This window comes from Argiope bruennichi, chromosome 8 (genome assembly GCF_947563725.1).
Source record: "Argiope bruennichi chromosome 8, qqArgBrue1.1, whole genome shotgun sequence".
NCBI classification, from domain to species: Eukaryota; Metazoa; Arthropoda; class Arachnida; order Araneae; family Araneidae; genus Argiope; species Argiope bruennichi.
The window spans coordinates 32,277,058-32,292,262 of NC_079158.1; the positions used below are offsets into that span (position 1 = coordinate 32,277,058).

The 15,205-nt window shown below is 28.8% G+C and overlaps 1 protein-coding gene across 3 annotated transcripts in view; it reads right to left on the bottom strand.

The window, feature by feature from the left end:
- LOC129981146 (uncharacterized) overlaps positions 1 to 14,953 on the bottom strand; it is a 34,661-nt gene extending 19,708 nt beyond the window's left edge. For 2 of the 3 annotated variants that reach the window (XM_056091848.1, XM_056091847.1), the window contains exon 1: positions 4,430 to 4,671. The gene's annotated coding sequence lies outside the window, so the exon portion shown is untranslated. Of the gene's footprint in view, positions 1 to 4,429; positions 4,672 to 14,841 lie in introns of those variants that run through there. The other variant, XM_056091850.1, reaches the window with a different exon arrangement.
- Between the last annotated feature and the right edge of the window lie 252 nt (positions 14,954 to 15,205).

Genomic DNA, 15,205 nt, shown 5'->3' on the forward strand with positions numbered 1-15,205 from the left:
CGTAATATACTACTTTAATTTATCTCAGCCCTTTAGTTTTTCTTCCTAACTTTTATTTTTTCAGACTCAAATTAAACAGTATCTCAATAGCCAATTCTAGCTCACAAGCAGTAAAAACTTACTAAGCCCAACGGCAGCGTAACCCGTCCCCCCACCCTCACCCTAATTTCGGACAATCACAATGAGTCCCGACACTCGTCATCTGCAAATTTCGTCGAAGACGGCCACGACAAAGTATAGACAGCAAAGCACTGTGAAGTCTCTCCTTACCGAGGATAAGCCCCTGCCGGGGCTAGGCGCCCCGTCAACCCAACCATCAAGCTGCAGAGAAGTCGTGTGTATCGTCAGAAGTGGTGTGTGAGAGTAGTCGGAGTCGCCGACACGTAGAGAAACTGGAGGATTAGACAGCAAGAACGCTGCTGAACTAGCAATTAAATGTGCTGCGTCATTACGATTTATTGGCGGTATTTGTAGCAGAAAAAATTTTGTAACAATATATTATTTCGAGTTCAAATGAGCGAAAACAACAAGAAAATATTTGTTCTTCAATTATTGAGCCAGAATTCTAATTCTGAAAGAAAATCATATTCGCGAGTCCATATACTAACGAAATTAATACGAATGCAATTTCTCTGTTACATTCTAAATTCTCGCATGTCACGAAAGAATCAAATTACGCAAAATGGATTAACAGAACAATTCTGAATTTTGTGAGGAGAAAAATAAAAAATAAATAAATAAACATTCATTTTAATTAAGGTAATATATGAGACAACTAGTAATTCGTTTCTTCTGATTTCCTACTTTCAAGATTTTTTCAGATCAGAGTCCGATAATATCGTGACTTTTGCAACACCGGAAGTAATTTAAATGTAATAATATAAATATAAATTTATTCTGGTGGTAAACTGCGCATGAGAGTTCAAAGACTTATTTTTAAATCCGAATTTATGTTGGAATGATTACTGAGAAAAGTTAAATGGTATATAAACCCACCGAGACCACGTGATTATTAAACCCACGACCATCTAAATGTATAATTGTAACTTATTGCTAAGACTGTTAGTAACATAATGTTGATGAGACGGTCTGACTTCCTATTGTATACAGCAACTGTCCCAAGGTTAAACATGTTTAAAAAATAAATATTACATACAAATAAAAAACTGCCAAATACTTAAAATTTATAACATAAGAAATGAGAATATAATTTTTATAATGGTAGTCTTATTAGAAAAAAAGTAGTTTCTAATAAAATCTTCTAAAAATATATTTACCGATATTAAAATCCTACAAGAAAATGTTCATTTCATTAAAGTCTTTTTATTTAATTTTTACTATATTCGACTGATAGCCTCTTGCGTTGTCTTTATTTTAATGATCTATTTCACTTGAGCGGATTTTTATATGAAATTTTAGTGGCAAATTCTCCATTACATTGGTTTTATTTTTTTTAAAAAAGAAGCAACAAAAATGTTTAAGATATTTTAGATCTAATTTAACCTTAGAAAAAACTTTAAAATTTTGTTATTTTTGAAGTTTGTTAGCTACGTGAGGAAAGCAAGTCATACTTTCTTCAACATGAGCATATGACATGTAAGTACACAGAACTACTTTTATCTCTGTCTTACCCCACCCTCATAACGCCATTGTTTCAAAATTTAGTCATTTCTTATTCCTTGAATAAAAGACAATTAATAAAGAAATAATTACTATTGGAAAAATGCAGCATTAGAAATTCTATTCTTATACTATTTGCAAAAATAACCATGTTTCAAGATCTGTATCGCTACTAATAATTAAAGTATTATTTTACGTGTATTTCTCTGTTTGTTTGTTCGCCTTCAACATACAAGCAAACAAAGAAATTTTTAAAAAATAGAAAAAGAAAAGAAAGTCAACCCCTTTGACTTACTTGGTTCGAAATTTAACTACACTTTAGGTGTCAACACTTAGATGTTAATTTTTTGTATTGTTAAGTTTTGTATTCGAACAGATAGACATTTATTCCTTTGAATGAATTTCGCTGACAGAATTCTACTAAATTTGACAGAAATCTACAAATTTAGTATAAAGATCGTATACCAGATTTCATCCATCTAGCTCAAAGTGTTGTGAGTTATCTTTGTCACAAACAAACGTAATATCAAAAATAAGCTTTTTGAATAAAAGAAGACCTAAATCGTCAAAAACTCGAGTTCGCGTTTTTTGAAAATTACTATACTTTCTGTATACTTTATATGCTAGAAAGTAAAAATAGATCAAATGTTATCGAATTAGTTAGCCAAAATGTAGACAGACATTAGATGAATATTTACCAAATTAAAAGGCCATAATATATCTAGGAAATAAAAAAGAAAATTTTTAATCGAAGTGCAAGATGTATAAAATTATAGTCTGTGAAAAAACCAATTTTGCATCTTGTATTACTATTTTATCCCTTTCCTGTAAAAATGCTAGATATAATTTTAAAAAATAAATTGCATTATTATTTTGCCTATTTAATTTACAGACGTTGTTGTATATTTTTTTTTATTTTTCAGTATGTGTTTAGTCTTGGTGCTATTAAGATGGTATTTTCTTAATAAAACAATACATTCTATAAAAGTTATTTTCTACATTATGTCTTTCAATCTAAAGAGTAAGAACCCTTGACATTTAAATATTAGCTACGTTAGTAAAAATCTTCCTTTAAAAAAATTAGAAGTCTTAGATACTTTTTTATTTGTATATATAAATCAAAGATCGAACGTTTAACAAATAATATTTCAAAAGTGGGGCAAATGTTCGTTTAAAATTTGACAGCTATATTTTGGAAGTTCAGGATTTCAAAATATTCAATGCATCTTTATTCTGTCAAGAATAACTTTATCCGTAAAGTTATTAAAATTATGATATAATATATAAATTTACATATAAAGTTGCATGCGAGTAATTAAATTACTACTAATAATAGTATGGCGAATAGTAGCGAAATCTTTTAGTTTTAACATTAAAAATGTCACTTTCTTTTTCAAATAAACATTCTTTTGAATTTTACTCCTTAATAAGAATTCATAAATAAATTATAATAAAAAAAACTAATCTAATAGAATGCTTTAAAATTATAAATTAAAAAATAGTAATATTTAAAAGATAGTGCATTTGCATTGGTATTTCATTTTTCATAACTTTAAATTTATTTATTAAAATATCAAATTCCATTCAAAAATAAATTTCAATTCTATTTAAACGCTTTCCTTTAACTTGACTTGTTTCAAGATCGTAAAGATGAAATCTGCAATCAATTTTTCATTCACTTCTTAATGTACTAGAGTTTTGAAATTTTCTTCTCTTGTCGACTGTCGCTGACAGTAAAATGTTTTAATATATTTAAAACTTTATTGTTTATTAATTTCATTAAAGTTTGATTCCTTACAAAGCGAACCACTTAAAAGTGAATTTAGTAAAAAAAAATATTTCAATAGTTTATAATATTTATTATAATGGACCAACTTAAAATTAATGTCCATTCACTAAAGTTGAATTTCTGGGGCCGATTTTTCATAAAATATAATCTGTCAATTTTAAATGCAACTTTAAAAGCTACATATTACCATTTCTTAAACCAATCCAAGATGGTTGACTTTAAGTAAGTTTTTGGAAAGTTGGCAAAATTTTGTCATGTTTTGTTTTTTTGAGAAATTAGCGAATAATTTTATTATTATAAATGACCATTGTAATATATTATAAAGTAAAGACTAACAGTAGAGATTAAATTAATTGAAAAAACGGTTTTGAAATCTCTTTTAATGTGCTTCCTGAGTTTAGCATCGGTATGATAGCCCAAAGAAGCAAGAATTATTCTAGTACTCCTTTTGAACTAATATTTTGCTTTGTTGACTTGTACTCTTGCTAGTTTGACGATTTAGCATTCTTCGCATCTTTCGCTATATAAAGAGGCGCATTAAAGCAGACTCATAACCCATCATATTTATTGTAAATTAAAGATTAGCAGTATAAATTAACCAAATTTTTGGTTAAAGTGCAAAATTTTCCAATGTTAAGAACTATTTCTTTGGCGGATTTTTTAATAGTCATGCGTTGGCGATTTTGAAAAATGTGCCAAACAGTAGACGATTCTGCACTTACATCAATTTTTTTTAAAAAATTCGCCATTAGCAGATTAATAAAAGTGTGATTTTGAAAACTGCGCTTATTAAATTATGAAGCTTTATTTAATCTGAATCTAAGATTTTATTAAGAAAATATAACTAATACTCTTGAAATATACTATTCAAGTATAATTTTACTTATATTTGACGGATTATATTTGTTCTCGTGTTACTAGATAATATGCAAAAAGTAAATTGCAATTATAAAGATTTATAACAGGTCAATTACATGCCTGAAAATACTTTTGAGAAAAATTTAATCATTAGCTACTTACCTTACAAAACATCCATCCAGTTTTGGTAAAAATGTTAAATAAACAGAATCTTGCATAAATATTTCCAGTTATTATAAATGTTTTTCTATTCAATGTTACGTCGACCCTCTTTCTGCATAAACGCGCATTTTGCACGTTCTTCGAAATTTCCCTGCGTGATGCCAAACGATTTTTTTTTTTAGTAACGAAGTTTTAGCACGCAATCGCTTGTTCTGGCAATCACCTTGGCAGTGTTATCGTCTGCTTCGGAAAATGACGTTTATTTGCAAATTCAAATCCTGCATCTACCTGTAATACTGTGTTATCTCTCTTTGGAATGCCGAAGAACTGATAAAAGAAGCAGATTAGAAAAGTGTTAAAATTTCTATCTGTGTAATTTGAAGTGGTAGTTTTTGAAAAAAAAAAAAAAAAAAAAAACTGAAAAGCAAATGAAACTAAGAGTAATTATTGAACTGGCCAAAGATTTTAACACTGTAAAATCTTGTAGCCCATTTATAAAGATTGCGACACTTTTTTTGCACATATTTCGTGTACAATGAAATAAAATGCAACTTTCAGAAATTCGAGATGTGGAGTAGATTTCTATTAAAATTTAAATCATTTCCATCAGCATAAAAATATGTTACTCCAAAAAGCAATGCAACTAACATCAATAAAAAACAAAATGACTCACACCTTTAAAATTGAAATTCATTCAAATAGTCAAAAAGATGTCCAAATGAATGAAAAAAATGACAAGAATAAATTATTTTATTAACTCAAAAGAAGGAGGTTTTTTTTTTTTAGTTGCAAAAAAGTTTTCTTTTGCAAAAAGAATTCTAGATTAAACAATAATTTTATCAAAAAAAAAAAAACATTTACATTTTTTTTGTACTTTTTCGTATATGTAGTATAGAGAAAGTATAGTAACCCTCAAAAAAATTCAAATTCGAGATTTTGACGAATCTCTACTTTTTATATCACCCAGAGTTCGATAAACACATTTTTGAAAAATGTCCATCTAACTCAAAAACACTTTGATCTACAAAGAGGAAATTTAGTATACATTCTTTTCAACAAATTTCTATAAAATTTCAAACAAAAATCTGTTCAGAGTAAATCTACCTGTCCGAATATAATTTAACACGATAACTACATAATGAAGAGAGCTAGATGGATAAAATTCGGTATATACGTTTAACATCTATAGCGTAAACACCTATCAAATTTTGAACCAAATCCAATTTGGGTGCGACCGCCTGTCAGTCTGTACTTTCGAAAACATAACTCAAAAATTCAATGACTTAAATATATAAAATTTGGCACGGGAATTTGTGATGATCAGTATAGTTTTGAGTCAAATTTTTGTTTCAATCGGTTGGGGAAAACGCATCTAAAACACAGATATGATTTTCGGATGCTATTAACTGCGTCAGGGTTTAATCGCCAAATTACTCGCCATGGATGCCAAGATAAATTCAGTAAGAAGGCTAAATTCATGCCAAGGCTTGATATTTCAAAACTATTGTACGCCAATGTCATGCAAGACTTTCTCTGGTATAATATCTTTATTAGAGTGTACACGAGAAAGTTTTAGGGTGACCATTCAAGCTAGTTTTCTTATGAGATCGTTTGGGTACTGATAGGGGAAAAACTTTTTATTAGAGCAGAGATGTGAAAAATGCAAAATGATTCGAATACGTGATTAAATAAATAAATATTTTTACAATACGAAATAATTTTAGCTGATTTTCCTCCTATGTAATGAAACTAAATTTTAAAAAAAGCACTCAATTTTCGAATTTTTTGCAAATGTGTTACTTTTAATTTTCAAGATAATATTAAAACCACATCTCCCAATCATTTTCAACAAAATTAAACTTTACATTGTTAGATATTATGTTTATTCATTCTCGTTTTAATAGAGTATTCAATAAAAATATTAAATACATTTATTTGAGTGCTAGTTATCACCTAAAATCTAACTAAAATGTAAAAGGGCCTTTCATTGTCTCCAAATCCTTTTAAAAATATTTTTTACATCAGATTAAAATTTTAAAAATTATCCTTCCAATGATATTAATACGTTTCACTGTAGTTCGAGTAATTTTCATTATTGTTATTATTATCTCTTCTTAACGTTTTTTTTTTTTTTTCCCACTTTAAATGATAAAGGTTTTGAAAATAGTTCTATGTTGTGTAAATGCCAGTATGAGGTATACTTCTAATATGAGTTTCGATACTTTGTAATACATACAGTAAAGATTTTTCAGAATCAAGCAATGTGATATAAGACTTTTAAAGTGCTCTCATTTATAAATATTGTTCTTTCGAAATGAGATGTATAAAGAAATAGACAAAAAAATTAGAGAAATGCATAGCAAAATGAACAGAAAGATGTAAGGTTTTAAAATATTATAAGTTATAGATCTTAAAAATATTTTGCTAGAGAAGACAAAAAAACCCAAATGGCATAAAAATGTAATTAAAATTCTTTAGTAACCATTAATCCTGTCGAACCAAATGATCGCCAAAAGCGGTTAGTTGATAAGAAAAAATAATAATTGTGAAAATTGGCAACACATTTCGTCAATTTATTTTATTAACATAGATTAAGATTATTCAATTAAATTAACTTTAATGTTGAAAAATAAATGTGAATTCTTTCAAAATAAGTTTTATTTTTGTAATTATATTGTCCGGAAATTATCGCTCGTTAATATAATAAATCGGGCTGCAATTCTTCTCTGCTACTTTTAATATTCTCTTCTGCTATTCTTGTTTTTTTTTTTTTTTTTTTTTTTTTTTTGCTATTAATTGGAACTTTCAAGAATTGGTGATCAAGAATTCATCGAGATTTTATTCACAGAATAGAAGAACAAAAAGAAAATGATGAGACGCATGCGGAATACACGATTTCGTTCTGCCAATAAGTACCTAATTGGCTTTTTGTATCTTGTATAAAAAAGAACAATACGAACGTGTAAAGGTCAGCTGAAGGATGGCTGCTGTTGACCGACTGACCACTCGAATTCCCTCCGCCCTTCGTCTTAGTTTTATTAATAGTTTCGGCCACCAATCGATGGCCAGACGGCTCGCATGCGGACCATCCCAAAGAAGGAAAGGGCGTTTGCTAGTTCGAAAATAAGTAACCGGCGTGTTGCTTCACAAACATACATTCCGTTCTATTTATTTTTATATTTATGTCTTTTTTTAGATCAGGGATTTTATTTCTCTGTACCAATAAAAAAAAATTATTTTCTTTTACAAAATGTTTTTTTTTAATAACGTTAGATAGTGATTTAATAAATAATATTGCGCATTTAGAAATCTTAGTGCTGATTGAAGATTACTATATACATTATTATCCAAATAAAATGCATTTAGAAAGAAAAAATAGTAATCTGTATTATGCAGTAATTATATTTGTATTCATCCCATTTCATTACTTAAAGTATAACGTTTGGTAAATATAAAATTTGCATCAGTCGCTTTCCCTTAAATTAGTTTATTGTTATACTAGCCGCCTTTGGCGACCAGCCGGTTCGCCAATCTTAATGTTCGTTTAAATTTTAATAATTAAATAGGTTGAAGCGGAGTTTAACCCCCTTCTTCGCCAAGTTGCGATAACGCACCAAAGCTGGCAATCTTTATTATGCCCTATAATTGAACATCTGCTTCTATGCTTTTGAACATTTCGCAAGGCCGTTGTTTGCGATTTTTAAAAATTTCGCCAAGCACGGGATAAAACTCCGGTCGTACCATTAAATATTTTACGCAATTCCAACTTTAATAGATTCTTCAGCAAAATATTTTAAAACTTCAAATTTTGATAGTCATATAATTCACTCATAATATTATAAAGGCCTTCAGTTATAGCGTGATATGTATCTCTCTAATTTTCTGTTACCCCTCGTAGAAATTATGCTTTAAATTAAAGTGTAAATGATTAATCTGCAATTAATATAATAATATTTTTTACTGAAACAAAGCATTTTTTTTAATAATATGATTACTGATAATAGAGTCACTGAGCGTTTAAACTTTATGGTCACTAAAGAATATCTTTCTTAATTTATGTAATATCTCAAGAATTTGTCAACAAAAATTTCTCAGATTCATCATGAACAGATCGATTCATTAACAATGTTTCATTTTAAATGCATCAAACACTAAGAAAATAAAATGAATCGTTTAAAATAATTGGTCGAAAACAGGTTTAAAAAAAACTACTTAAAAAACGATGTACTTAAAACTATAAGCATATACAAAAAATATATAACTAACATAAATACATTTTACTTACAAAAGCATGCAACTAACCTAAAAATAATTTAAATCGTCCGTTGGTTGTCATGCCAACAATCAGAACAATGCGCATGCGTGGATTTTCTTCGCCAGTTACGTTAACGCAAATGCGTAAATTTTTCTACGCCAGTTGGGGTAACGCTATGCAGATTAGACATTTTTAATTTCCTTTATTCTGTGTTATTTTAATTCAAAAGTACTTCAGAATGAATCTGAAACATGGATTAATTAACAATGTTTCATTTTAAATGCATAAAACATTAAGAAAATAAACAGAATCTCTTGAAATAATCCGTCGAAAAATGTTAACCCTAGCCTCATCACTGTTGGGAGAAAAAAATAATGATGCCTTACTTATTTGGCGGTGGGGAAAATGGAAGATTTTTTTTGGCGGAAAAGTTGGCGGTGGGGAAAATGGAAGATTTTTTTGGCGGGAAAGTTAGTTTTTAATTAATAATTAAAATTCTAATTAAAATTTCAAAAAAAGGGACCCCAGGTGCACATTCCCGACCTCTAAGGTATACATGTACCAAATTTGATAGCTGTATGTCAAATGACCTGGCCTGTAGAGCGTCAACACACATACACACACACACACACACATTGAGCTTTATTATAAGTATAGATATCTTTTTTTTTTTTTTTTTACCATAACCAGAATAATCGATTGCATTTTATCAAATAATGATACTTTTCATTTTCTCATATAAGTATACAAAGGGAAAGTATTATATTGTTTAACCCTACAATGCGTAGTATAGCCATTTGGCTACACATGGTTATTTAAATTTATAAGCTTCACATGACTGTACCAAAGGGTAACAATGAGTGCTTGGAAATCCTCTTAAATTCTTTTTAATAAGCATTTGCAGGAAAGCCAGATATATGGCAATAAGGTATTACATTTAAGCTGATAATTTGGAAAAATATCAAGATGGATTTTATGAATTACAGTTAAAAAAGTTATCAAATATTATTTTTGCATTGTAAAATTATATTTGTAAAATAAGATTTTTATTGTTATCGTGGAATTGTTAAAATGTGTTTGTATCATTGGGATATTGTTTAATTCATAATGCATCCATTTGGCACGTTTAGTTTTTTTAAATAAGAAAATAATTTTTGAAAATTGTAAATATTTTTCCCAAATTATATGCGATTACTTTTTTTTTTTTTTTTTTTTTGTCAAAAAATAAAAAGTCATGCATTCTGGGGTTAAGATATTTGTAGTCGAGCTTCCGAGGAATGTCCACATTTTAGATTTCTTCGAGTCCGAAAAATACATTTTTTGGAAATATCTGTATATCCCTCTGTCGATCTGGGAATACGTTAATTAAAAAAAAAGGCATTGAACGACAATGATGAAATTTGGTATGCAAACAACACCAAATTTGTAGATTTTTCTCAAAATTTGGACGAAAATACATCCATCTTTATCTATATGCATATGAATGCAATAACTCAAAAATTTTAAACATAGATAAAATTTGACATAAAAATTTATCATTAAAAGTGTAAATCTCCATTAAATATTGGGCACAAATAAGCTAAAAGGGGACAATTTGTTGCAACAAATACAGATCACGGTATTTGTATATTCGCGCTTGTCTGAAAGTGTAAAGTCGAAAACAGATGGCTTAGATAAATAACATTTGGTATGTAGTCTTGTGGCCAAAATTGTAGTACTGAGTCAAATTTTCGCCCCAATAGGTAAAAAAAAAGAGAAGGTGACTAAAATGCATATTCCTGCCATTCTATTTCGAAGCACAAAATGCGTCATCCTATGTCATGTATACTATGTCATTGGGGCAGAGCACTCACACTTGAAGAACTGCCGAGACCTTCATAGGTTTTCCATTTTCTTCCCTATTTACTACCTTGTTCCCACTGTATGTTCACAGGATGCAGCGGAGAATAGAAAAGAATGTGCTATTTTCTTGTAATGGATAAAAGAAATAATAGAGAGATAAAGTCGCCTGTTAGATTTTAATACAAATCAAAATTTACAAAGTTATAAAATGAGCATTCTGTTCGGATTGATACAAAAAAAAGTGTATTTTATCTCCAGTTGACACTAAGTGGTTTTCCATCATAACGAGAGAGTGATCCAAATGTTATTAAAAATCCTAAAGACTAATAACTTGTAAATAAATGAAGATAGAAAGATGCTGTTACCATAGAGCTGGTGGAAATAAAACGGTTTTTTTTTCGCAGCACAAAATCAGAATTTATAGTTAGTCTGATTTATAAGTCAAACTATCAGGGAGATTTCCAGCTGACGAAGTGATGTATAATATAATATGCTAGGCACTGTCGGCTACTATCTTATTCTCACCGAATACTGATTTTATTCCATTTCAGTAGATCCTCCTTTATGTTATTTGATATTCAAGGTTAATCTTAACAGAGTAATTTTAAAATTCAATTTGTCATGGTTCATTAAACCTGCGTTTTTTTAGTAGTCTTGCACCTATACTGCTCATGTCTCCGAATATTTCATATCCAGTAACAAATGAGTTAACATACCAATAAAAAGAATTATTATTTGAGCTTCTGGATTTATTTTCTAAGTTAAGTACTATTTTAAATTATTTTGTTTACAGATTTCTCAAAAAAAAATGGAAATACAAAAAGAAAGTAAAATCCATGAGGATATGACCTTGGTTTTCAATAAATAAAAAGAAAAATGCTATTAATGCTTGCATAAACAATGAGAGCTATTTGTATTGCTATTTCGCAATGAAATTATAGTAAAGTATTGTTAATAGTATAAGTGTGCATAAAAATATTTTTGAGCATTTATTAAAATTAAAAAAGAAAATTTGATGACAACTAAATTGAAAATATCATTACAAAATAAACCATCATATGTGAAAATAGCTCTATTCATGAAAAGATCTGGAAGCGTTATAATCTGCTCCAGATAAAAACCGAGCTTCCATTAAACAAATATTGCGTGTTACAATCATTTACAAGATTTGGAAGTAAAGTACTAAAAGTAAATTTAAATTATTTCAAATTATATGAACAGCTAATAGTAATTTACCATCAGTTGTTAAAAACTAAATCATTAATTTCTAAAATTAAAATTTTTCTGGTAGTTCATGGCTAGTTTTACCAATATTCGTTGCCAAAACGATTTGTCTCGCTCATTTGATGGTTAATAAATCTTTCAACATTTCGTCCGGTTCAGCAAATTTTCCAAATGAAAAAAAAAAAAAATTTATTGTGTCAATATTCCGTGTATTTTCCACTTGAATTCATTTATTTTTCGCCGAAGCGTTTTAGGCAAAAAGAACAGAGTTCCTCTCATAGTCCCACAACTATGCTCCTGTTGTTCGAAAACTTTGTTCCATACTCAAGAATGCTTTACGTTTCCATTTCATTCATTCAGATAGGATCTTGTGAATGTTTGTTCAACACTTACATTTGCCCTCACTTCTGTTTTCGATTATCGCAATTTGTAATTGAAATTATTCGATTCATTTTTTCACATTCAATTCCAAAAAAAAAAAAAAAGTATTATCTTTAGTTTATCGCCGATGTAATCATGTAAGTAATCCGAACGTGCAAGCTTTTTCAAAATGGCATTTAACAAATTTGGCCTGATTTTGCATCCACATTAACATTCTATACATAGAAAGAGAGAAAGATTTAAATCTTTTACAGATTCTTCACAGAATTAAGTAAATATATCGCTTGCTTTTCTGAAATCTGTTTGCCAATAATGATTTGTGTAAAAGATAGAAGTTTTATTTCATTATTTTTTTTATTAATATCGATAGTTTTGAAAAATGAATTGGAATTTCTGTTCACACATGACGTTCACGGCTTTATCCAAGGCCCGCAATTTTTATGATGGGTATATTTATATTGGAGGGTATATTTATTTGAGATTATACGTGAAAATTTCAGGGAAACAACTCCCAATGAATAACATGTTTGAATTTCGCAAGTTTATATATATATATATATATATATATATATATATATAATTTTTAATAATTCACAATCACAAATTTTCAGGACAATCTGTATTGGATTAGGAATCTGCATGAAGCTAAGAAAAATTATTTTATACTTTTTAGTCCGTTTTAAAAACGAGACATATTAAAAAAAAATTATTTAGATAATTATTAATTTAAGCATGTGGTAACCTATTTGGAAAATCCGCATCAGTTCCCTCCTCTTCCCTTCCCCTTCTCCTCCTTTCCATCATAGTTCCAACCTTTCTGAAATTAGAGATGGAAATGGAAAAAGGAGGCGATCGTCCCTCATAACTTTAGACAAAAAGAATCTGCTTTCATCCCCCCCCCCCTCTCCTGCTTGTCATAAAGAATGTTACAAAGAAATCCACCAATAAGAATTATGAAATATTAACTTAAATACTAACAAAAAAGTAGTGTAATTATAACCAAAAATTGAAAAACAAATCAAAAATAAAATTTCAACTCATAAGAAAAATGATTCAAAAATTTAAACAGAGTAAAAAATGCATTTTATTTTCAGAGTAAATTATCAACATTAGGAAGTACAAATGCTCTCAAATCTCAGATAAGAAAATGTCTTCTTCCAAAATAAATAAATTAAAAAATTTTAAAAAACACGGCATTATGTAAATTCAAATCTTAAAATCCCTTTCTAAGGCCGTGGCAAGTATGCTTCCCACCAAATTTATCAATCTTTGTATCAAATTATGTAGGTTGGCATAAGTTCTGACACATTTTTTTAGAAAGACAGAAACTTAGATGCTTCAGTTCTCTATCTCACACAAAATGATGCATCTTGGTTTGTCACTTAATTATTAATTAACCAAATTAATTAATTAATCAAATTAAATTTATATAATCAGCTAAATGAATCCCTTTTCTTATTCTAATTTCAAGCATTTCAAGCCTAAAAATATTTTAACATAATATGATTAGATAAAAATGGCCCTTTAAAGGGTTTAGCATGCAGATTTAGAAAAAATAAGAGAAAAGTTTTATTATTATTATAATAGCCGCATTTGATGATCATTTGATTAAAGTGGTTGAATGTTATATTATAGGTGAATAGAATATTGTGTAAATATTTTTAAACTTAAATTTTGATAGTAATAAATTAATTTAAAAACCTTACACCGGTTTTTTTTTTGTTGTTGTTGTTGCTGTTGTATTATACATTTGCCAAATTTTCTATTTACATCTCTTTATACATCCAGTTTTATTTCTAGAATGTATTGCATTTCTTTTTAAAAATGAGCGCACCTTAAAAATTTTTTTTATTTGTACTGTTATTTGATTTTGGATCAAATAAAGTGGCGAAATTCGTTCTGGTCATTGAATAAAATCGTCATAATGCAAAATGTTGTATTATTTCCCATGACGAGTATACTCGTCAAATGCGGTTAACTGGTTAAACTGAAACTTATTCAATATCTAGAAAAATTAGTCGAATATTTGTAGTTTGATCAGCAACAATGAAAAAATAAATCTGGATAAAATATTTATATCAATAATAAAAACCAATTTAAATTTCACTTTAGTAATGAAATATATTGTTATGAAACCCGCAGATATTAAAAAAATATTATATGGTAAAAAAATATCATTGGAAAGGTAATTTTTTGTATTTTAGTGTAAAGAAGAAATTATTTTTATGATACAATATTTTTTTGAAGTTATCGAGGAAAATGCAAAAGTTTCGTTTGACTTTTAATTAATTAATTCTATTTCTAATTTATTAATTTGAATTCTTAATTAATTTTATTTTTCATAGAGCTAAACAAATTAATTTTTAATTAATTGAATTTAGTTCTAATAAAAAGTTCAAACAAATTCTTTCCGAAGTGCACATTCTTTTTCTTTAAAACCATATATGTGCCAAATTTTGTAACTCTAGGACAGACGGTATGGCTTGCAGATCTCTGTAGAGACACACAAATATTCACTTTCATTAAGAATAGCTACCAAATAATTGAACAAGAATTGTTTATAAACAATATCAAAAACTGACTATGATTCTCAAATAAAACACGAAGTTAGCTTTCCATATTTAAGAAAGCTAAAAATATATCTTTTTTTTTTTTTTTTTCGCTCTAGAGAATGTATAAATAAAGCATTCAGGAAGATATTTTTTCTCACCTCCTCCGAGTGCCCTTTGTTGGTATTCAGCAAGTCCCAGGAGCGTGTGTAACTGTCAAAGCAAGAACTGTGTCTGACACTGAAATAAATAGGACCGCATGCCACCGTTGCTATGCGACGCTGTGCTATTGAAAAGATGGAAAGGGGAACTGGGGGTGGAGGAAGAGCGAACAGCACACCTGCGGGCTGTCGATAGTTTCGATTCGCACCGACTCCAAACAATGCGTTAAAACGGCGTGTTCCACTTTCCCATATTAGCTATTAAATGGCAGCATTGGAGAGGGCCTTTCTTGTATCTATGAGTGCTTTCTCTCTGGCTTCATCATCTTTTTTTTCTCTCTCTCTTTTTTAAATGCATTCGTTA